Source organism: Triturus cristatus, chromosome 6 (genome assembly GCF_964204655.1).
Source record: "Triturus cristatus chromosome 6, aTriCri1.1, whole genome shotgun sequence".
NCBI classification, from domain to species: domain Eukaryota; kingdom Metazoa; phylum Chordata; class Amphibia; order Caudata; family Salamandridae; genus Triturus; species Triturus cristatus.
Genome location: NC_140589.1, coordinates 967330938 through 967354335, shown reverse-complemented (window position 1 = coordinate 967354335; position 23398 = coordinate 967330938). Strand labels below are relative to the sequence as shown.

Sequence of the window (23398 nt, the reverse complement as noted above, 5' to 3'; positions counted from 1 at the left end):
GATTATGATAATGAGGAATTCTTTTTTTGCCAAAGAATTTATGGCTGGCCCCTCCCCACCTATATGGGGTCTTCCAAGGGTAGTGATGTTTCTTGCATGGCCCATTTTAGTTTTCCCTATGTTAGCTTAATGTTGCAGGTGGTAGTGCTCCAGCGTGGAGTGCAAAATCCCTCCCTCCGTCACAGACCAAAGATCTCACATACACACATTATCCATACGTTCGCTGGTGGGGCCCATAACACCAACATTCACTCACCATTAATCCGTGTTTCTTGGGAGGCGATTATCTTCCAAATGCTGGCATGAAAGGAAATACCACTTTACCCTAATGAGTGACAAATCTACACATCCTTCTGATACTCATTAGGCCCTGAACTTCACCTTTAGTATTCCTCTCCTAAATTGGAATGGATCAGTTAGTTGCAGGTTTAGCTTAATTTCTAATTCTTTAATTAATCTTTTCGTTGACACATTTTCAATGAATAAACCCAACTCATTTCTGTAGTTATTCAATTTCAATCTTTATCTAAATGATGCAAATTAAATCGTTCATTTAATCAAGATGCCATTCATATTTACCTATTCTGGCTAATTGTCGTTCTCTATGTCAAATCTGGCAGTCTCGCACATCTATGCCCATCAAATTTAGTAAATTCAGTTCATCAGGAGTTTGGGTCTTAATTCAGTCCGTCAAAGATTCAGGCAAACAGCTGTCCTGCAGTGTCACCGTCCTCTCCGTCAGCATAACGTCAGGAAATCGAGAAAGGCCAGAAACGAACCCGCACCAACCTCTCTATTCTACCATAATTTATAGTAAAAATCATTGACAAATTCTATCAAAAACAGGTCTTCAAATGTTCTGATTGGTCCATTGAAATCGTCTGACAGGATTCCCACCAAAATAATGTCTCTGAGGTCATTATTCCTGCTTGTTCTGGTTTTTAAAAGCACATTATTGTTCTTTCAGAAAAGCTGGCTTGTGTCCCAGGGTAACCTTGAAGGGTAATGTCTGCTTAGGGTCATGACGAGGCCACTGTAGCTGGCGTCAGCGCAGGCGCACTTCACCCAAGCCTCGTTCAGCGTCGGCAATCGGGTTAGGCACCAGAGGCAGCCATTTTACGACAGGCCCAAATGGTCAACTTAAGCAAAAGAAACACAAAACGTAATTAATACATAGAAATGACTAAATAAATGTTATTCCCTCACTAATAACCATATGTTTGTGCATTTATCTAGCATGAAGCAACACTCAAGCAGGTTTATACTTACAAAATAAAGCACAAATCACGAATACATCACAAAAGCGACGTATATCATGCAATATTCTAATTGTCTATCATTAGTATGCGTACATATTTTAGTTTACAATTTAATAAAGTCGTGCAAAGCAATCCCACATGTATTTCAGTCATTAATAAGGTTGACTAGTTAATTCCACTTCAATCCATTAATTCGATTATAATTAATTAATTAATCTAATTAGTAAACGTGCAAAGTGGGGTGGGTATACAAAATGTTTTCATTACCCGCTCCAGCAGTAGGCCACATTTCGTTAGCACATGTTACTACATAGCACGCTTGACTTTGTGCCACATTATATTATCATGCAGAACCTGCACATGTTTATGTGTTATGTTTTCCTGGGTTTTTGAGTCTTTCCTGACAAGCAAGAGGTATGCAGTTCCTGTGGAGAGGGGCCGTAAGGTCAGTGGGTGAGGGGCCAATAGGCCAAAGGGCATGTAAGGACGCTCCAAAGGAGGGAAGGAAGGCGGGGGGATAGCTTCAAAAAGGAGTAAGTGCCCTCACACACCCCGAGAGGTGTCATGCTTCATCATAGGGCAGCTGCTCGTTGGTCCGGCGCTACAATTCCCAACAGGCCCTGCAGGAGGGCTCTTTGCCTGAGGTCTTTTGTGTTGTTTGCCGTCAGGCCCTAGAAGATGGGGTGTTGGAGTCAATGTGTGGTGAGTAGAGTCTGAGTGAAAGAGTGTCTAAAAATTCTTTATTCGCTGGATACTAATGCTATGATTAAAACGGACTATGAGAGCCGTGGCTGGCAAGATGAATTAAACCTGCTGAAACTCAAGGTGAAATGTGAAAGTGGTCAATTGGTCGACATGTTTCATGCCTTCGTTCCCACAAAAATGATGAAAGGTATTTCATCAGGACCGGGGGGAGAGGGGGGATCCTCATCTACTCTGAAGCAGCGGGGACGGTCAAGAGAGTGTCCCAGGAAGTACCATCCCTATAATTAGGATTCAAGCGTAATCCAGGGTGCAAGAGGGGTGTGGGTGTAAACAATGTCTACCTTCTGGATTGAACCTAGAAGGGGAAGTAGAATACCCCACCTGAACAACTGAGACACTAATAACACTAGCGAGGACGAACAAAGGGAGTTCCGAAGTTCCTGCGCGCGGACCCTACCCACGTCAGCACATCGAAGGAGATGGGCACACTGGACAAAGTAAAACAACAATGCCCCTTGGTATTTTCTCCAGTCAGATACTAGCACCTAGACATAACAAGAGAATGCAGCTGCTGTCTGTGAGCACACATCTGGTCATATAATTGAGGGCAAGGGTCCTGAAAAAACCCACACGGAGCAAAGCTCCTGTAGCCAGACTACTGCGTCAGCTGACGTGTAGAACATCCACCTATGTATGCTAAGGTACTGGGTCCGCCACTGATCCAAAGGTCTTTGTTTTCATTTAACTTCAGTAGAAGGGTGGGAAGGTTAAGCTAATCTGTCTTACAAAATGACAGGGCTTTTTATGTCATATGGTTTGTTGATATTTTTGATATGCATTTGTTGTCTAATTGTGGCGCGAATACTGCATCTTGGAGCACAATAGTTTAAATATTTTAAACTTTCTTCATGTCTCGTGTTTCTTATTGTGGACAAGTACAAGTGAGAGAGCGAAAGGTTGTGTCCTGTTACCGTGATCACTGAGAGGGTCGAGAGCGTTGTGTTCTGGGTTGCCAATTTACTCCTTTCTCTGGAACAGTTAGGAGGGCAAATGAGGTGCTATAGTTAGCTGGAGTCCGGCTCATAGATACTGAGGTGATCTAGTGACTCAGTCCCTACATGCTGATACTCTGTGGTCCCAAGCATAGTCTGTTCCTGAACAGAATCCCTGCAACATGGTACCAATCTTATTTGTGGGAACCTTGAGTAGCGCTTGTGCTCATCCACAGTACCTTCACACCTTTTACCGGAGACCTCCAGGGTGCTAGGGGTTAATCCTCCCCATTTTTTAGGGATTACTAGTTCTGTTGGTTTTCTCAGCTTGAATATTAAAACGTTACAGCCCAATTTGTATTACACTTTGAATCCACTTTTTGCCGACCGACAGTCTATGCGCATTTGACACAACATGGAGTCCCTAATGCATGGAGCTCCTGTAATCTTTGTAGTTAAAACAGACGGATCCTTCCGCTTTGAAATGTTTTATTGTTGGGGCACAGCCGGAGCTGTAAGCGGTCAGTGCTGCCCCTGTGGTGAACACGCGAGCTGAGGTGAGGGCTGTGCGGGGTGCCTATATGTCCCCCTCCCACTTCCTTCCCCACACGCACGCTGGCATGCAGCTTGGAAGAACTGGTGGAAATCATTGCGCATTTGCCTGGTGGCTTTTCTGAGCTTGGTGACCCGAAGAGTGGGAACGTGAGGGCACGGCTTGGATTCTCCCCACGTGGTGAATTTGGAGGATTGATCGCGAACTCGATCCACTCGCCTGTCCCGCGGTTTTGGCCGCGACGAAGGTACACTCTCCTGCCTGGCGAGGTGGGTGAATATTACAGCATATCGCGCATTGCCCCCCTCACTGGTCGTTCGAACAGTGTCTAAGGCCAGGTCGGATGTTTGCTTGCTGTGGGGCGTTGCGTGCTGGGTTGGTCGTCGTGATCGGAGGAGGGAACTGTGTATTGTGAAAACTGCATTGGACTGCACTGCTGCCTCAATCTATCTCCTGTACGCGAGCCTTTCAAAGTGTGACCATGGGGAAGGCGGATAAGATGCAAACCAAACTCTCCTTTGATGCAAAAAAACACACTAAAGGTGCGACTGCGCCACCAGACACAGAACCTCAATCCGACTCCGAGATATCTACTGGCATGGAGGGTGTCTGCGGGCCATACAACGCAGCTTACAGGACAAAAATGGCAAGCTGGACGCGCTTACATCGCGAGTCGACGGCATGGCAGCCAAGATGGACAAGCACGGTGAGCGCCTTGTAGAAGCAGAGACTCTCATCTCTGCGGTAGAGGACGAGTCGCATGACACGACGCGCAGGTGCACGGAAATGGAGAGGCTGCTGGAAATTATCAAAAATAAAGAAGAGGATTTAGAAGGGAGATCCAGATGCAACAACGGACGAATCGCGGTTGTTCCGGAATCTACAAACACAGGTCGTATGGAAACGTACATTGAGGAACTACTTTGCAACGTATTTGATGCAGAAAATCTATCTTCAATGTTCGTGATCGAACGGGCGCACAGATCACTTGCTCCGAGACCAAAGCCTGGTGCGCCGCCGAGACCAATAAATGCCCGTGTCCTTAATTATAGAGACCGCGATACCATCTTAAGACTAGCTCGTGAGAAACGGCAGATCAATTACCAGGGAAATGCCTTGGAATTCTACCCAGATTTCACCATGTCGGTTCAGCTGGCGAGAAAAGAATTTAATCCAGCAAAACAAACTGCGTGATTTAAAAATTGAATACGCCATGCTCTATCCGGCACGGTTAAGGGTGATCTATGAGGGCCGTGCGACCATCCTTCAGACGCCGAAAGCAGCGCAGGAATTCCTTAAATTCAGCGCAAGGTGAAAAGAACTGTGGCAGTTGGAACAAGAGAAAGACCAGGACTAGCTGCGGGCGTGCGGTGAGAATGGCTGCGAGCATAGGACTTTGCGAACTGGTAAGATCTATATATGCCGCATGTGCGGAGCTGGACTGTTGATGCCAGGGGTGGCTTGATGGCCACTGCATCACACTGCATCGAAGACAATGGCGAACTATTACAGGTGCCCTATTACTAGACAGACAGATATTGCCAGATAACTGGAACTATACTGAGTATATGGATTCTGGTGGGGATAGAGTGTTAGAACTATCTGATCGAACTGTCCTGGATGCCGTTGCGGCCTAACTGAAACATGCGCGAACGGGATGGCTCTGGCAGTGTATAGTAATGTGCATGATTATGCTGGGTCAGAGGCGGGATAATTAGACAACCTGGAGGTTGCGAGTCAGGATTGAGTCTGCAATAAATAAATATGTCTGACCACATCCATTACGATGGATGGAGTTGTGTGCTCTCGTTGGCCCCTTACGCGGGCGCTCCCCAACTTCAGTTGAGATATGTTACGATCTTATTATGGGGTATGTCTTTGGCATGGTTGGGATGCTAAAGTGGGTGGTGGGTGGGGGGATGGGAGTTGGGGAATGTTATGCAGGCTTGAATACTTGGGAAACATTGCTAAATCCCAGGTTCACATGCAGATATATGAAACCATGGTGCGAATATAGTCACTGAGCTATAGTGCAGGTTACAAATTCTTTAATTTCCAAGGGGTAACTAGTTGTTGATGGCTGATGTGAAATCACGATCAAAGCACCTAAACCTATTAACCTGGAATATCAGAGGTCTTGATAACCCTAAAAAAATACGGAAGGTATTTGCGTATCTAGACAGACACCAGATTGATGTCGCTCTCCTGCAGGAAACTCATCTCACACCTACGTCGGGGGTACAGCTAGGGCACAGATGGGCGGAGACTGTACACTGCTCGTCATATTCATCGTACTCCAGAAGGGTACTCATAATGGTTAAAAAGGGATTGCAAGTCAATATAGACGATACTATAGCGGACGACATTGGGCGCTCGGTTTTAATCACAGGAACGATACGGGGACACAGACTTGCTATACTAAATACATATGGTCCAAATATCGATGACCCTGAATTTTATCACAAAGTATGGTGTACACTCAGTGAGCTACCAGACATTCCGTTATTATGGGGGGGCGATTTTAATATTGCAATGCATGACACACTAGACAGGTCAGGCGCATCGACTGAACCCCATAAAAGGGCCATGAGCACAGTGCGTGATATTATGATTGATAAGCGCCTTAAGGATATCTGGAGAACACGACACCCCACAGGTATGGAGGCCACACACACGTATCAGCCGCACATGGCAGTTGGTCGCGAATTGACTATTGGTTGGGTTCGGAGGAGATACTGCTGTGGACGGAATCCGTAAAACATCTCCCCAGAACGCTATCGGACCATAACCCGGTGTTCTTGTCCCTGGCGATGCCGTATTATACGCCACCTCCATATAGCTGGAGGTTTAATGCCAAGGCTTTGTTGGATACTGTATATACAGATACTATAAGCCAAGCCATAAAGGAGTACTTTGACCTCAATGCACCCTCTACAGATAACCCTAGTTTGCTATGGGAAGCGTTTAAGGTCACTATTCGGGGTATTTGCATAAGCACAAATGCGGGCATCCTCAAAGATATAAGACAGCAACTAAATATCCGAGAAAATAAGATACGGGCCCTGGAAAGCGACTATGAACGCACACATGACACAACACTGCTGGGGGACATTAGAACAATACTGTCGGAATACCAAACTTATGCAGAAAATGAACTCAAGTACATTGGTAGGCGCAAGGAAGCGAGGGCATATGGGGAAAGTGGTAGGCCAGGGCATGGACTGGCAGCTAAAATATGCTCCGGCCATGTACCGCAGACAGTCCAAGCGTTCAGGGATGCTACAGGGGAATTGAGGTACGATACGCGCAGTATACTAAAAGAATTCATTGGCACATTTGAAGCACTATATGCATCACAATCCACAGCATCGCCTGAAGAGATAATGAGCTATCTGGCTGATGTCGCAATCGCATGGCTGTTGGATGCTCAGAGAGAATACCTGTCTATGCCTATTACAGAGGAAGAGGTTATAGAAGTCATTAAATCTCTGCCAAACGGGAAAGCACCTGGTCCCGATGGGTTTACATGTGAATTTTATAAGACATTTTGGGAGCAGTTGGCACCTCACCTGGTTGAGATGTATGGGGATGCCCACGAAAAGCAAAGACTGCCTCTGACATTACGAGAGGCCATGATTATCACCCTATTGAAACCAAACAAAGATCCCGAATACTGCGATTCGTATAGGCCACTATCCTTAATTAATGTAGATACCAAGATACTGGCCAAGTTCATAGCCACTCGGTTACAACCACTGATGACAAATCTGATATTGCCAGACCAATCAGGATTTATTCCATCCAGATCTACAGCGCATAACACTAGGACACTATTTGCTTTGTCACATTACCTTAACCCCAACACTAAGGCAGCTGCTGTGCTGCTAGATGCTGCCAAGGCATTTGATTCCATAGAATGGCCTTATCTACAAACAATTCTACAGCGAATGGGGTTTCTTCCTATTTTCCTTCGGGGGTACAATTACTATACACGGCGCCGACGGCACGTATAAGGGTTAACAAATACATATCTGAACTTCTATCTATCTCGAGGGGGACGAGGCATGGATGCCCGCTATCGCCCTTGTTATTTGCGATAGCGTTAGAGCCCCTGGCTTGTAAAATTAGACAAAAACGCCACTATTCGGCACTTCAGTTCCCGCAAAGACCACTACATATTTCGTTATACGCAGACGACATGATGTTATATGTGCGTGACCCGGAGAGCCACCTAAATCCGTTACTAAGGGAATACATCAAATTTGGGCAACAATCGGGCCTCAAAATAAACTGGTCTAAATCCCTGATAATACCATTAACGGACACCACTAGCCCATGGGACTTGGAATACCCATTAGAGTGGCAATCGGACCCTGTACAATATTTGGGTATCTGGTATCATCGTGACCCCGAACTTGTAATCCGTACTAACTACGGCAGAGCGCTTGGGGCATTAGAAGACAAGATAGAGCGATGGATTCAATTGCCATTATCCTTGGCAGACCGACTTGCTATAGTAAAAATGGTTATCCTACCTAAATGATTGTATCTATTTAATAATATCCCAATACAGCCTCCACCAGCGGTTTTTCGCAGGATCTCCACTATGGTCCTTCGCCTGATCTGGGCGGGTAAACAAGCCCGGATTGAACTGCGTGCTCTCACGCTGCCCTACTCGCGGGGAGGGTTTCGGGTCCCAGACTTTTTACTTTAATATCTCTGTGCCCAAGTGCAATATGCACATGTTTGGTATCATCCGATCCCATATCTTACACATGCGGCGATTGAAGAGGGAGACGCATACCCGACCCCACTAAGGTCCATTTTAACCCACCAAAGGCCCCCGCTGCACAACCACGATATAAATACTATTGACACGACAAATAGTGCTTGGCGAACTATGGGTAGAAAGGCACGTAAATTGGCATTATATGCACCGGCGCTGCCAATACACAACCACCCTGGGTTGTCTGTTGCTCAGGAGGAGGTGGGTATGGGACTGCTCAGGCAGGTAGGCTTTGACACCGTGGGAGATTTATACGAACAGGGGTTCTTTAAACCACTTGCAGAGCTATCATTTATAAGTAATCAAACGTTACTATTCCATTTCACGTATCCCCGGCGACAGGGAGCACTAAAGGCGCTGTATCCAACACACCCTGAGGAACCGCCACAGCTTGCTGCTTTACAGTTACTGATCACGACCCCTAGTGCTAGGCGACTGGTGTCCAGACTGTATGCCTCTCTACAGGAAGACATAGCGGACAATACATGTAAGGCAATGGGCGCATGGAGTAATGTCCTAGAGGACCCACTGACAATGGAGGAATGGGCCATTGCTTGCTCTCTTACCGGCATGTTAACACCAAATGGTTATCTGCGTATGTTACACTATAAATACCTCCACCAATCCTACTATACTCCCGCAAGGCTACATAAATATGGTCTGCGGGCAGACTCCAGGTGCTGTCGCTGTAATGCGGAAGTTGCAGATTTCATACATCTGGCATGGCACTGTGATGCAGTGGCTGGGTACTGGACGAGAGTGATACAGATGGTGGGGACAATGGTGGGCGTCAAAATTGCATGCACTATACGCACGTGTTTGCTGGGCCTGCTGCATGAAATTCGGGCAAATAAGCGAAAGTTCTGTATGGTTGCCCTGCTTCTAGCTAAACGGAGAATATCGTTGTGCTGGGGCAGTAGAAATGCTCCTAAGGTTAGGCAATGGATTCAGGACTTGACGTATTGCAAAGACACCTTGCAAACATATGAGGAAGAACTACCACTGGGTTCTAGGCCTAGAGACTACTGGCAATATTTAGTTCAATACTTACAAACACACCAGGTAGACTAATTATAATCGCCAGCTGCACTGTAAATGATGTGAGTCCCAGTAACATGGTTTAATTCTCACCAATGGATAAAGTATGTTGTTGTACCAAGACCTGTGAGTTACATATATGTTGGCTCTGTATGTTTGTTTTCTTGCACTGTTGAAACATGCTAATAAAAAAATAAAATATGCCACAGACGGTGAGATCCCTTCTCTTGAACAAGAGCTGGGCGTTAACTCTCCCCGACAGCGCAGGAGAAGTCACCATAGTATGCTGGAACCTCCAGGAGTTTCTGGCAGTGAAAACAACGGAAACATTTATTACAGTTTAAACCACAGACTCCCCTGAATCTTCTCCAGACAAATTATATCACTTAGATATTCAAATAGAAGGTGCTGTTAAATGCACCATTAAAGCAATAATCTGGAATAATTTATCTACGTTTGACATTCTGTTGGCGGAGGTCGACTGCCCCCCTCCATTTGTACTTGCATCCTCCTAAAGTGAGGGTGTAATCATTCCTTCCTTTTCACACCTTCTCCTTGACAAGGCAAAACGAATTTATGCATATGAATGGGCCCTTGTGTTGGCCCCTGCACTTCACCGTAATCATACCAATTGTGATAAAGATTCCACTTACCATATTGTTCCTATTCAGTCCACCCCACAAGTACAACCACAAAATCCTATTAAATGGGACACTAAGGCGCCCGTTAAAGAAATGATCTCCTGGTTGGAGTACCAGGGAGTTATTGAATCCTGTGTCTCTCAGACAAATAATCCTCTTTTTTTTCTGTTCTAAAACCAGATCATTCCTATTGCATTGTCTTAAATTATAGAAATTTTTATAGTCATACACGCACATTTGCAGTGCAAAACACTCACAGTACAGCACTCATTAACAATGTAGTCGGTTAAAAAGACAAAACCACATTGGACTATTCCAACGTCACAGTTTGGTCCCGGGTAGCAGAAACTAGTCAATTTATGGCATCTTAGATTATCAAATGCGCTATGCACGAATTCCTATGAGCAGTAAAAATAGCCCAGGAGTTTTTGCAAACCGAAAAGTGTAAATTCTTGATGATTAACCCCGACGCTCTGTCCTATGTAGACGATATTTACATTATGGACGATTAATTGAATCCCCACTTTGCCAGAGTAGATCGCATATTATTGGGATTTGCTGAACTTGGATACAAGTTCAACTTTAAGAAATCTAATATCGCTTTTCTGAGTGTCCTTTTCCTAGACTGAGCTTTCAAATGAGAAACAGTCTTGCCCCTCATTTATTTGGAGAAATGTGCACTATTGCAACCCCCCAAACACACAAAATAGTCTCTACTGGGATTTCTCAATTTTAGCGGAACATATTCCTGATTATACGCAGCACATAAAACCCCTTTATTCATTAATATGCCCAGAACGCACAGGCACTGGGGTCTTTTCAATTGTTTGTGCTTGAAACACATCACCTGTATACAGGTGTCAAAACAACAAACCTGGTCATAAGAATTTTACTAGATGCCATTGGATTAACCTACTTCACCATTAATGGTTGTATGACAGATGCATGCGTGGCTAAACCACACGTGCCTCTACAACTCACCCCCAACAACGAATGCATCATAACGCATGCCTTTCCCACGCAATTTCATGGTAAAGGCATGATTGGTAAAGGGATATGGGTGGTAACGATCACACCCCAGCCCCCACCCCCGCCCTGAGCCCTAACACCTGGCTCCATGTACTAAAAACTACCCGACCCCAGACCTGCCCTTAAGCCCTAAAACTTCCCCCAGCCCTGAAAACTGTCACTCCTCCACACCCTAAATCTCACCCCCATGTCCTAAAAACAACTCCACCCCCCATCCTGAGCACTCAAACCCTGCACTAAAAACAACCCGACCCCCCCTGAGCCCTAAAAACTACCCCACCCCTAAAAAAACAAACCAAAACCCAGCCTCAGTCCCACTCACCTGACCTCGTCCTGAAACTTTCTCTCGTAATCCTTTCTCTTCCTGTGCCCATCCGCGCATCTAGACCATGCACTGCCTTAACCACTCATATGCATGGTTAAAGCATCTGAGTGGTTAAGGCAAGCGTTACTCCCCTTGTGAGGAAACCGCATGTGTGGCTCAGCCTACATTGTAAAGGGAGTTTTCCCCCTTCAACGAGGGTGAAACAGTGCCTATATCATATAAATCACAAATGTATTCCGCAGCAAAAATGTTTTACTTCCACTGAAATGTCTGCTGTGCAAATTGCCATCCTTTTAGAACGACCACTTGCTCAAGAGAAACGCATTATTGTCATCACTCTCGTGCTGGCCTTAGAGGCTGTCATCCAAAGCTAGCGTTGCTAACGCTAAGGCCCTCTATCCTCAATAAATAGAATGGGCCTCATCCTTAACAGCTGATGAAGTTGTCTTTGTCTTTGACCCTTCTTTACAAACACAAGAATTTTTACAGTATGAGCATATATATCCTTTGCCATCTACAGTTCTGCGTCTTGAACAGTATAAATATAATATTTACATTAACGGTTCGGCTCCACCTGCCATAGGTTCTAATCGACAATATTCAGCTGCATTCGCCATCGTTATTGGTATTATACAAAGCTTAATGGGATCCAAATGGTGGTGGTCGTTCTCGAAAGGCTACTACGAGTGTCTTGTTAATTCCTCTAGGATTAGGGGAGGGTATGGCTCTGGGTGTTAGAGATGCGGGGATCTCTTACAAGCAAGCGGGCAGAATTTCTTGGGCTGAACATCCCCTTATCCTCTCACAAGAAGCAAGGCCAGATTGCCCATTTGCTGTAAATGTTGCAGTTCCTATTTGCACAGAAATTAATTTACTTCTTAAAGATTGGAAATCTTTTCAGGCTCATTCCCCGAGGCTTACATGATCTGATGCATCTAAGGGCCTTACTAGCAATGCACACAAGTCACTTCCCCTTTCTCCAGCATTTATCATGTGTTCTACATTTCGGTTTCCCAAAGATTTCAAAGTTATGGGCAATAACATGTACATTTGGAGCAGTATGTGGATTTTGGTGCTTACTGCATCAAAATCTACATGCCCGGGTAAATTCCAGGCCTTGTTCCTCTTTTAAATTCAATCAGCGTTGGCCTGGTGAAAATAATTGGGAGGTACGGACTTCATCAAAACTGACAACTAATGTGCGCAATTAATTCAGCACAACTAGGAACTCTAACCCATGCGCAATGGAGGGTTGAAACTAGGTTGATAGAGCTGGTAACAAGATATGGTGGTCAATCCTCTATCCTAATGGATAACCAATGAATATAGGTCACAAGTCCTTGTAAGATCAAGTCCAACTTTCAGCGTTTATTTTATGACCCAAATAGATTTAGTGAGCCGAAGTGAAAGCAAAAAGTGCAGCCAACACGTGTTTTACCCCCTGTGGCGCGCAGGCCTGGAGCTTATCAATTGCAAAATTAGCAGATGATGGACTGAATGCTGAATCAATCGAACATTCACCCCCAGTCACAAACCTGGGTTAAATCCATTGTTTTTATGCACGCCACACCTTTCCAGTTTGGACCCAGCGATATGCAAATCAGTCTTGACCCTGTTCACCATAGGAACAGTCCAGCCCAAACTGCCAGACCAGATCTTCCCCAGACCAGAAACGAGTATCCTAGGACCGGTTTCAGAGTTTCACCCCTCATCAGCCAGGATAGCTTGAATCTGGTGGCATGGCGGACACAGGACCCATGTCTGAGAATACCCTTCCCACTTAGGGCGACAAATGCAAAAAGAACAGACGATGGACGGAATGCTGAATCAATCAAACCTTCACCTTCAATCACAGATCTGGGTCAAGTCCATCCATGTCTATTGGGGTTTATCAGGGCATATTATCTTTACTCTGGTCCTAATAACACTTGTATCTAATCAAAAAGGGGGAGGAAGAAGGAGCTGTGATCTATTCAGCTTCCTGTTGTAATCCAATAAATCAATGGAGAATGGATCACTTGTACCTGAGTAACCAGGGTTCTCCGTTCTTATTGTCTTTAAATAGAAAACCCTCATTCATGTCTCAGGTCATGTGGCGGTATATCTTGATTCTCCGCCTTAGGAACGGGACAGTGTCATCATTGGGTTTCTTTTTTTATGCTATCCTCCACCCAGAGGAGAAACCACTGGTTATTACAGTAGTGATCAGCTATAAAAAATGGTGAAGTGCTTAAGTGAATTGAAAAAGGCCACGTATTACCGGAACTGTACCTTTATTCAGTTCGGTAGAGCGGCAAATAAAAACAGTGGTGTGCGTAAATAGACGTGTTACCAGTCTAATGCAATAGCGTGTCCATGTGTGAGGTCGACATGTTTCAGCCCCTTTACGTTGCCTTAACGGGTCGGTGGGGCCTTCTTCAGGACCAAATACAGTCAAGGCTGCAAATTTTAAGAGTCTAGGTGAATGAGTTTAGATTCACCTTTTATTAGTGAAGGTCAGAAAAGTACCTATTGTATTGGAGAAAAAGAATAGAAAAAAGAGTAGGTATTTAATTCTACCATTTGCTAACTCTGTGCCGTCACATTTCTTCAAACAAATCATTAATATCAATAAAATACAATGCATTCTCTCAGACTATAATCAACTGTAAAAATGGCAATACTCTAAGGCCATTCTGTACTTTACCCATGCTCTACTGTATTTTAGAAATGGCAACATTAATAGCGCTACTTCTTAGTATAGATCCGGTGTGTGTAAAGTCTAGTGCGTGTAAATTCTCCCACCTATGGGAGGTTTTTTAGGGGCTATACAATGCTGGTACTGAGACTAGCGCGTCTACTTATCTTGAGGATTTGTTCGCTGTAATGTATACCGCGTCTCGATACTCGAGCATGCAGTTAGTCCTTAAGATCTTGATACTTTATGTGCGTTAGAATCCGAATGTGTATCTGTACCAGTAACGGTGCCTAATTATGCCCTATTCATACAATCGAAGGCCCATTACTGTTTCTTTTTGGGGTCTGTTTTAGTCATACATTCATTACGGTGGATTATTCGGAAAGCGTACATTACTGTCCGCGACTATAAGTGGGAGAATTTACACGTACCAGACTTTACACACACCAAATCTATACTATGAAGTAGCGCTATTAATGTTGCCATCTCTACCATACAGTAGAGCATGGGTAAAGTACAAAACGCACCCTAGGCGTGCTCAAATCATTTGAATTAATACAATATCCTTTTGCCGAACGGACACCTTACAGATCCCTACATACATAGGCTTGAGTCAGCCCGACTCATTATGGGGGGGATGTTAATCCTGTGACATCCCTTATTGAATCTGATACGGAATGGGCTTAGAGTATGCCATTTTTACAGTTGTTTATAGTCTAATGAGAGAATGCATTGTATTTTAATGATTTTAATGATTTTTTTGAAGAAATGTGACGGCACAGGGTTAGCAAATGTAGCAAATGGTAGAATTAGATACCTACTCTTTTTTTTCTACTCTTTTTCTCCGATACAATAGGTACTTTTCTGACCTTCATTAATAAAAGGTGACTCTGAACTCATTCAGCTACCCTGCTAAAATTTGCAGCCTTAACTGTATTTGGTCCTGAAGAAGGCCCCACCGACCTGTTAGGGCAGCGTAAAGGGGCTGAAACAGGTCGACCTCACACATGGACACGCTAGTGCGTTAGACTGGTAACACATCTATTTACGCACACCACTGTTTTTATTTGCCTCTCTACTGAACTGAATAAAGGTACAGTTCAGGTAATACGTGGCCTTTTTTAATTCACTTCACCACTTCAGCACTTCACCATTTTTTATAACTGATCACTATTGTAATAACCAGTAGTTTCTTCTCCGGGTGAAGGATAGCATAAAAAACAGAAACCCGATGATGCGTCACGTACCTAAGGCGGCGAATCCAGATATAGCGCCACATGACCTGAGACGTGAATAAGGGTTTTCTATTGAAAGTCCATAAGCACGCAGAACCCTGGTTACTCAGGTACAAGTGATCCATTCCCCATTGATTTGTTGGCCTAATAACACTTGAGCATAAAAGCGTGCTTGTTTCTAAATCTGTCGAACCTCACACAAATCGGTGGGTCGAGAGATTTCATCTCGCAAGGACTTGTGACCTATTTCCATTAGTTATCCATATGATGGAGGATTGGCCGCCATATCTTGTTACCAGCGCTGTCAATCGATCTAGTTTAAGTCTCTTTCTTTAATGGGTTAGAGGTCCCCTATTTTGGACATCTGGCATAGTGAACCATCCCATTGAAAGAGGACAGACCTCTCGGGACTTTCAACCCCTTCTTTGTATTGCAATGGAGGATTGTGCAGGAGCTAGAAATTACAGGGCCACTTGTAATCGGACTCAATTGTTTTGGCTTAGGATCTGAGGCATTCAGATGACATTTCTGGGTGTCAGAAGAGGCCAGGAACTTCAAGGCCTCCAGATCCTGATTAAGTCCTCCATACACATCTTCCCAGTAAAGGTGACGACTTTTAACTCTTTTCTCATGGGAGCGCATTTCGAAGGGTTTGTCATCTCTACTTTTAAATATTTTATTCGCGGCAATTCGAGCCTAAATGAGTTAACCGGAAAGTCTCGCGGAGCCCTCCCTTTAAACAGGAGAAACTATAATGTCAAACGTATCTTTTTATTAAATTACAAAACACGTTCTTCACGCTGTAAGTTTCCGATCGGTTGCTACTCAACTTTCATATCCTTGGGCGAGACGTCGTATCGCCTATACTGTTTTGACTAGATGTGATTGTAGTAAAAGTATTCCGTTTAATAATTGTTGTTGATTTAAAGATTAAAATCGTAACGTTTTCTCTTTTGAAATCTGCGTTACTAACTGCAATAATTGATGCTGCTCTGCCACCTAGCGGGTTACTATCGAATAACCTTAAGAATGCATGCACTGATAGTTCTCGTACGTTTATTTCAGCTTAACTGATCAAACTGTGAGCATAAACATTATATACACCTTTTTAGAAAAACAAAACACATTTCATTAAGTATAAAAGGCAAATCGAGGAAGAGCGTTATCGCAAGCAGACGACCAGGAACAAGTATTTTATCATAATTATACATATAGATATTTCATTAAATATTCAGGGCTAATACATTGATTGATTGGCTCCGAAAGCAGACGACAAAAGGTGTAAATGTAGTAGTATTTGTAATCTCCTCAATGTCTTGGAAATTAATAGTGTTTTGTCAACAGGTAGTAGCGCTGGAATTTTAATAATTGTTGCACTCAATAAGATAATAAATTATCTAATTAATGTAGGGAGAGAATTGAGTGATTACCAAAACACATCCTTGTCTAACACAGATTCTTTCTAATTTACTTGTGTGTAATTATTGGTGTGCAAATATTTTATTTGGGTGGACAAAATATTATCTGTAACACCTTTATGTTAAAAAGCCTCCCACTTGGGACCAGATCAAATGCAGCTTTTAAGTCCACAAAGGGCACCTACTGATGTTCATTTTTCAGTATCACATAAATCCAGTGGAATAGTACAAAAAGAAAGACCTGGTCTGTTGTGCTAACGCTGTTTTCTGAATCTCGCCTGGAAGCTCGATAGGATGTGTGACTCCTCCATCCAATCCTGTAGACCAGTGTTTTTTAGCCTGTGGCTGGCAGACCCCTGCGAGATCCGCGAAGTTTACTCATGTGGTCCCCAACGGCTTAGAAAATTAAATAATATTTACAGATTATTAAAGTGTATATAAATAAATCAGAAAAATGTGAAACTGACGTTATTAAAACATTCTATAAATATAAAGGCATTTGAAATTGAAGGCTGAAGTTAGTATCCTCTGTGATTTGTGGGAGCAGTGCAGGTGCATCAAACAGAATACAGTATGTGTGATGAGTGGCTTCAATTTAGGAAAGCTCCAAACTTCCCATTAAAATTTAAAAAATGTATTTTTTGGGGGTGGGGGGGGGGGTGGGGATAAGAGGTTTGTGCATTAAATATTTCATAATGTGTGTATTTGTTTGAATGCTGGGTTCTGTAATTTTTGTGTATTGTTTTGCAGTTCAAATTATTAGTTCAGGGTACCCAGCATCCAGTAATGACTCAGTGGGGGTCCCCAAATTCCAATAATGATTCAGAGGGTGTCCCCATGTTCCAGTAATGATTATGTGGGTTTCGAAAAGAAGTCAAACGGTTAAACACTTCTGGAGATAATCCAGGATCTGTCTACAGAATATTTTATGTAGGATACCTATTGTACTGAGGGGTCTATAGTTCCCTGGCATTTCCCTTCTCCCCTTTTTTGATAGGTAGGTACCTTTTCTGCCCCTTTCCAGGTCTCCGGGAGATTAGCTCGTTCAAAATAGCTTTTATAATGTATTTGTTAGGCGGACAAATCTGGGGCTCGATTGATAACACTCTAAGGGTATCTTATCGGGCCAAGGAGCTCTCCCACTTTTATTTACAGATTCGATAACTTTAATGGTTTCCTGCATAGTTATTACTAAGGTGGAGTGCTATCTAACAAACCATCCATTGTTTTAATAAGAGCAGAAATGACCAGGTGGAATTCGGAACAAACGCCAGCAAAATGCTGAACCCAAACACTAAGATGGATGTGGAGCTCAACAAGATTTGTGTGCAAGTCTCCATGGGCTACACTATGCCAAAAGGCTTTATCATTCCACTTAACTGCTTTAGAAGGTCCTGCTAGCTACCCTCTTCCTGAGATTTTCTACTTAAAGACTGAACTGATTTATACTCTAATCTTGTCTCGGTAATAGCTGCCATGTTATGAGATTTGACTTCTCATTTGCCCGCAGGGCTAGCTGTTTTACACTGCTCCCATTACTTGAAGCCTTCAAGAGAACACCCCATGTTAGATCTGCAGTGTACATATTAAAAAAAAAAAAAAAAAAAAAGTGATCACGTCTCATGGATAAGGAAGAAGCCTTGTGATCACTACCATATTTATGGATACATTCAGTGTTCATAAGATTAGCCCTCAAGTGAATGTCTAACATGATTCAATCAATTTTGCTGTATCTGATAGACTTCTATCCGCAGATTCCATACCTTAGAATTATCCTCCGGCATCAGACTGGATCAGCATATTTTTCATGAGCAGTACCCCTGCGTGGTGGTAAATGGTGACGTTGGTGTCACCTGTGCCGGTAGTGATGTCCACGGTGTCTATATAGGTGCCACGCAGGCACGCTACCATTGGTTCTTTTCTTTCCGTGGCAGCCAGTGCATATCTGGAAAGAGTTGCCTCTTAGTGTCTTTTTGACTAAGCTTTTTTGACGCTGTCTTAGTCTTTTTTTATGTCTTACCTCCTGGTGTGGCTGGGGTGTCCTCCAAGAAGGTTGGCTTCAAGCCATGTGCCGCCTGTCACCGATAGATGTCCGTTCCATGCATCTGAAGGCATTGAGGGAGCGATGACTAAAGCTCCTGTCAGCGCAACGCTGCGACATCCAAAGTCCTAGTCGAAAGGAAAGTCCCGGGAGCAGTCGTTGAGTCTGGTCCTCATCTCACTCCAAGTCGTCGAGCCATTCGGGTAAGTCTCAGAGCCACAAGAAGAAAAAGTCAAATGCACGTAGACTTTCCATGAGCCGCTGAAACAAGTGAGCGTCCCTAGAGACCTGGTTCCATGTATGAGCCAGTGCCTGGGCTGACTCTGCACCTCCCTACATTTCCGGGAGCTGGAGTGAACCCATTCAAATTCAGGAGCTTTACAAAGCCATGCACATCCTATTTGAGCGGCCCATTTCCTCCAGCACGCCTTTGAGAGGGGCATCTGTTGGATCCATGCCTCCTGCACCAGTTGGGCCCCAAGGATCCACAGATAGATCCAGGATTGGTGCTTTTCGTACCATATCGACCTTCCCCAGCGCTGGTCCCGAGGCCAACGGTACCGGCGGCTCTATCCCCATTCTCACCCTAGACTCCGACACAGAGTTGCAGGGGCACGGTCCAACGCAGTTTCCGGTGCTGACTCAAGCATGTCTTCCAGGCTGGAGCCTAAGTCCTATTCCTATGAGCTAGGACTCGGTAAAGAATGGGAGGGGGGGTCTCTGGGCCCTCCGGTATACCAGCCTTATGAATCATTGGAATGGTGTGAGGATCTGACTGAGACCAGTAGACTGGACACTTCTCCAGATACTGGCATTTTTTCTTCTCCTACCATGGCTATGGAGGAGGGAGCATCTTTTGCAGTGGTCATGTGGACCGCAGCTGATGGCCTGGACCTTAGTTTGCCCTCTGTGGCAGTCCAGACTAATATCTTGCCGTAAGTGCTTCAACCGGGAGTGTCCTCATTAGACCCGCTTCTCCCATTTAATGGAACACATACTGATGTACTGCTTGGGACCAGGGCCAAGCCCAGCACAGGGGCTCCACACCACTCCTGTGGACCCCAAATTCATCATGAACACCTACCCCGGAGACCTTGGTTGTCCAAGTCTTCACTTCTCATGTAAATACTGATGCATTCCCAACCACCTGCTGGATTGGGATTCGAAGAGGCTGGACTATTTAGGCAAGAAAATGTTTTCTTCCACCAGCCAGGTATTGCAGTCTGTGAACACTGCATGTCTTTTAGGCCGCTATTCCCATACCTTGTGGGACATGGTTGCTCAGGTGCTGCCAATGGTCCCGGAGGAGGCCCATGTCATACTCTATGAGCAGCCATAGTCTCCAAATCCTGTCTGCCTGTTTACCATTATGGGCACCAAGTGGGTGGCAGGATTCTCCATCACCTGCCCCGTTGGCAGTACATAACATCGGACAGGTGGGTTTTGAACATTGCCTGAAGGGGCTACACCCTCCTCTTCGAGACTACCTTTCACTTCATTCCACCTCCTTACAACAGACTGATGGAAGACCACCTATCTCTTCTCTGCCAGGAAGTGTAGGCTTTTTTGGCCTTGGGAACCATAGAGAGACTGCTAATGCCAGAAGTAGGTTGTGTTTTCTAATCTCGCTACTTTCTGGTGCCCGAGAAGGGGTGAGGACTCTGTCCTCTCCTCGACCAGCTCTCTCTCAATTTCATCCTTGAGAAAGTCAAGATGATCACTCTTGCCCAGCTCCTGTCTGCCCTGGATCCTGGAGACTGGATGGTAGCACTTGCAGGATGCATATTTTCATATTCTTGTCCTGCCTGCCCACAGGCGACACCCTGCGATTCAGTGTGCCACAAGCCCTTTCAGTTCTCTGTGCTTCCTTTTGACCTCACTAGCACTCCTTGGGGGTTCACCAAGGCGATTGCAGTGGTTGCAGCTCATCTGCAGAGATCAGGGATGCCAGCCTTCCACTATCTCAATAACTGGCTGTTGAAGGCAGGGTTGCCCTAGGCTGTTGTCTCTCACCTCCTGACAACAGCAGACCTCCTGTATTCACAGGGGGTCATTATCAACATGCGGAAGTCGCACCAGACTCCCTCTCAGATGCTCCCTTTCATCTGAGCTGTTATGTACATGGTGCAGTTTCGGACCTATTGTCCTGACTGGTGAGTCCAGGCTACTTAGGCTATTATTCAGATGTTTCAGCCTCTATCCTTGATTTTGATAAGACTGGCTCTGAGGCTGCTGGGTCTCTGGAATCCAACTTGTGACACATGCTCGTTGGCATATACGAGATATGCAGTGGGACCTGAAATTTAGTGGGCGCATCTTCAGGGGAATCTCTCCGACATGGTCGAGATCTCAGAGGGAACTGCCAAGGACCTGCAGTGGTGGCTTACAATCTGTGATTGGGTCAGCGGCAGAACCCTCTCCCTTCCCCAACCAGATCGGACAGTAGTGACAGATGTGTCTCTCCTGGGATGGTGCAGCCACCTGGAAGAGGTGGAGATCAGAGGACTCTGGTCTCGAGGAGACTCTGGATTCCACATCAACCTGTTAAAGCTTCAAGCGATCCGATTGGCACTGAAAGCTTTTCTACCATCCATTCAGGGAAGGCTAGTGCAAGTGTTCACAGACAAAACCACCATCATGTGGTGCTGCATCAAGCAGGGCGGGGTGAGGTTGTGGACCCTTTGCCAAGAGGCCCTGCGTCTATAGATGTCTGGAACTGCAGGGTATATTCTGGCGGGTTCTTTGAGCGCCAGAGTGGACAAACTCACCCAAAGATGCCTTGTGTACCACGATTGGCAATTCCATCCAGAGGTGTTGCCAGGTCTCTTTCAGCAGTGGGGAGAGCCTTGGTTAGATCTGCTCGCCTGTGACGAGAACAAGAAATGTCAACAGTTCTACATGCTTGAGTTTCCATAGTGGCTCTCGCTTGGTGACACTTTGTCTCCAGTGGAACTCTGGCCTCCTGTATGCCTTTCAGCTCATACCACTCCTACCCAGAGTTCTCAAGAAGATCAGGAACAACCTAGCCCAAGTCATCCTTGTGGCTCCAGATTGGACATGGAGAGTCTGATATCCAGAGCTGTTGAGCATGGCCATTGGTCCTCCGATCAGGCTGCCACTTTGGGAAGATCTTCTTTCGCAGCAGCAGGGGAGTGTTCTCCACCTGAAACTGTCAGTACTCCGCCTTCTTGTAAGGAGTTTGAGCAGCAACAGTTGACCTCTTTTCGAGCTTCTGCCTGAAGTCTGTAACTTTATTTTGGCAGCTAAACATCCCTCCACCAAGATGGCTTACTCCTGCCGTTGGGCATAATTTGTGGAAGAGTGTACAGAAAGACAAATTGATCCCCTTTTCTGCCCCCCCCCCCTTTCTCTGGTTGGCCTACTTATTCTTTCCCTTGACCAGCAGGGATTTGCCCTGGCTCTGTTAAGGGGGATGCTTTTCTTTGGTTGCCTACCAACCTTCCCTTTCCCAATCACCTATTGTAAGTATATATTTGAAAGTTCTGCAACATAAGTTTCCTCCCTCTCCTTTCATCATGCCTCATTGGGAACTTAATCTGGTACTGGTGTTCCTAATATGTGCTCCTTTTGAGCCATTACATTACTGTACCCTCAGGCTCCTTACCATCAAGACTGCCTTCCTGGTGGCAATAGCATCTGCCCAGCAGGTCAGTGAGCTTCAGGCCGAGTCATCCAAGCCTCAAAACATACTAGTGCCTTGTTTGAGAGCTTCCTGTCTTCCGAATGGGGTACTCCATTTCACATAGGCCCAACCATCACTCTGCCTACTTTTTACTCTCTGCTTCATCCATCCAAAGAAGATGAGTGACTTTGTGTCTGGACCCAAAAAGAGCATTGACTTTCTACCTTGACCACACACGAGAGTTATGGATGGACCACCAACTCCTTGTGGGGTATGTCAGAGCAGAGAAAGAATGGACAGTACAGAAGAGGGCCATCTCTTGATGGATCGTACTCTGTATCCAAATATGCTACGCATGGGCTAAGAAGCATCCCCTTAAGGGTTTGTGTGCTCATTCCACCAGAGCTAAAGTAGTCACTACTTTGTTGACTTGCCGAGTTCCATTCCTGGACATCTGCTAGGCTACTATATTAGCTTCCCAGCGCACGACTACCAAACGCTACTGTCTGGACAGTCCGGTCCATCAGGATGGGCACTTTGCCCGTTCGGTCCTGGAGGACTCCATCATGTGACATTGGTCCACAGACCCACCTCCAAGGAGGTATTGTTTTGATAAATATTCTAAGGTAAGAAATCTGCGGCTAGAAGTTCATCAGATGAACAAGTTACTTACCTTCAGTAATGCCTTATCTGGTAGAGACACTATCTAGTCGCAGATTCCTTACCGAACCACCTATCCTCCCTGCGAACTGATTTTTAGGGACAGGTTTTTCCCCTTAGAACCCTAGTTTCCTGCACCGGTGGTAAATGTTTTTGTGGCTTGGTGCTTCTGACATGGAAAGTCGCGAAACGTAACTTGCTCCTATAGAGCCTCCTTGGACATCATTTCGGTGCAGACGATGCCTACGACGTCAGTCGGAGCCAATCTACACCACATACTGGCGCGCAGGAGTGATATCTTGTTCTTGTATATCAGTCAAGAAGTATCCTACACAGAAGGTCGACCTACTCCTTTTCCCCTAGACTAGCCTGCATTGGTGGATTGTCTTGATGCAT

The 23398-nt window shown here is 45.1% G+C and overlaps 1 protein-coding gene across 9 annotated transcripts in view; it reads left to right on the top strand.

Moving 5' to 3' along the window:
* NCOA7 (nuclear receptor coactivator 7) overlaps positions 1–23398 on the top strand; it is an 830008-nt gene that overhangs the window by 374828 nt on the left and 431782 nt on the right. The window lies entirely within an intron of this gene.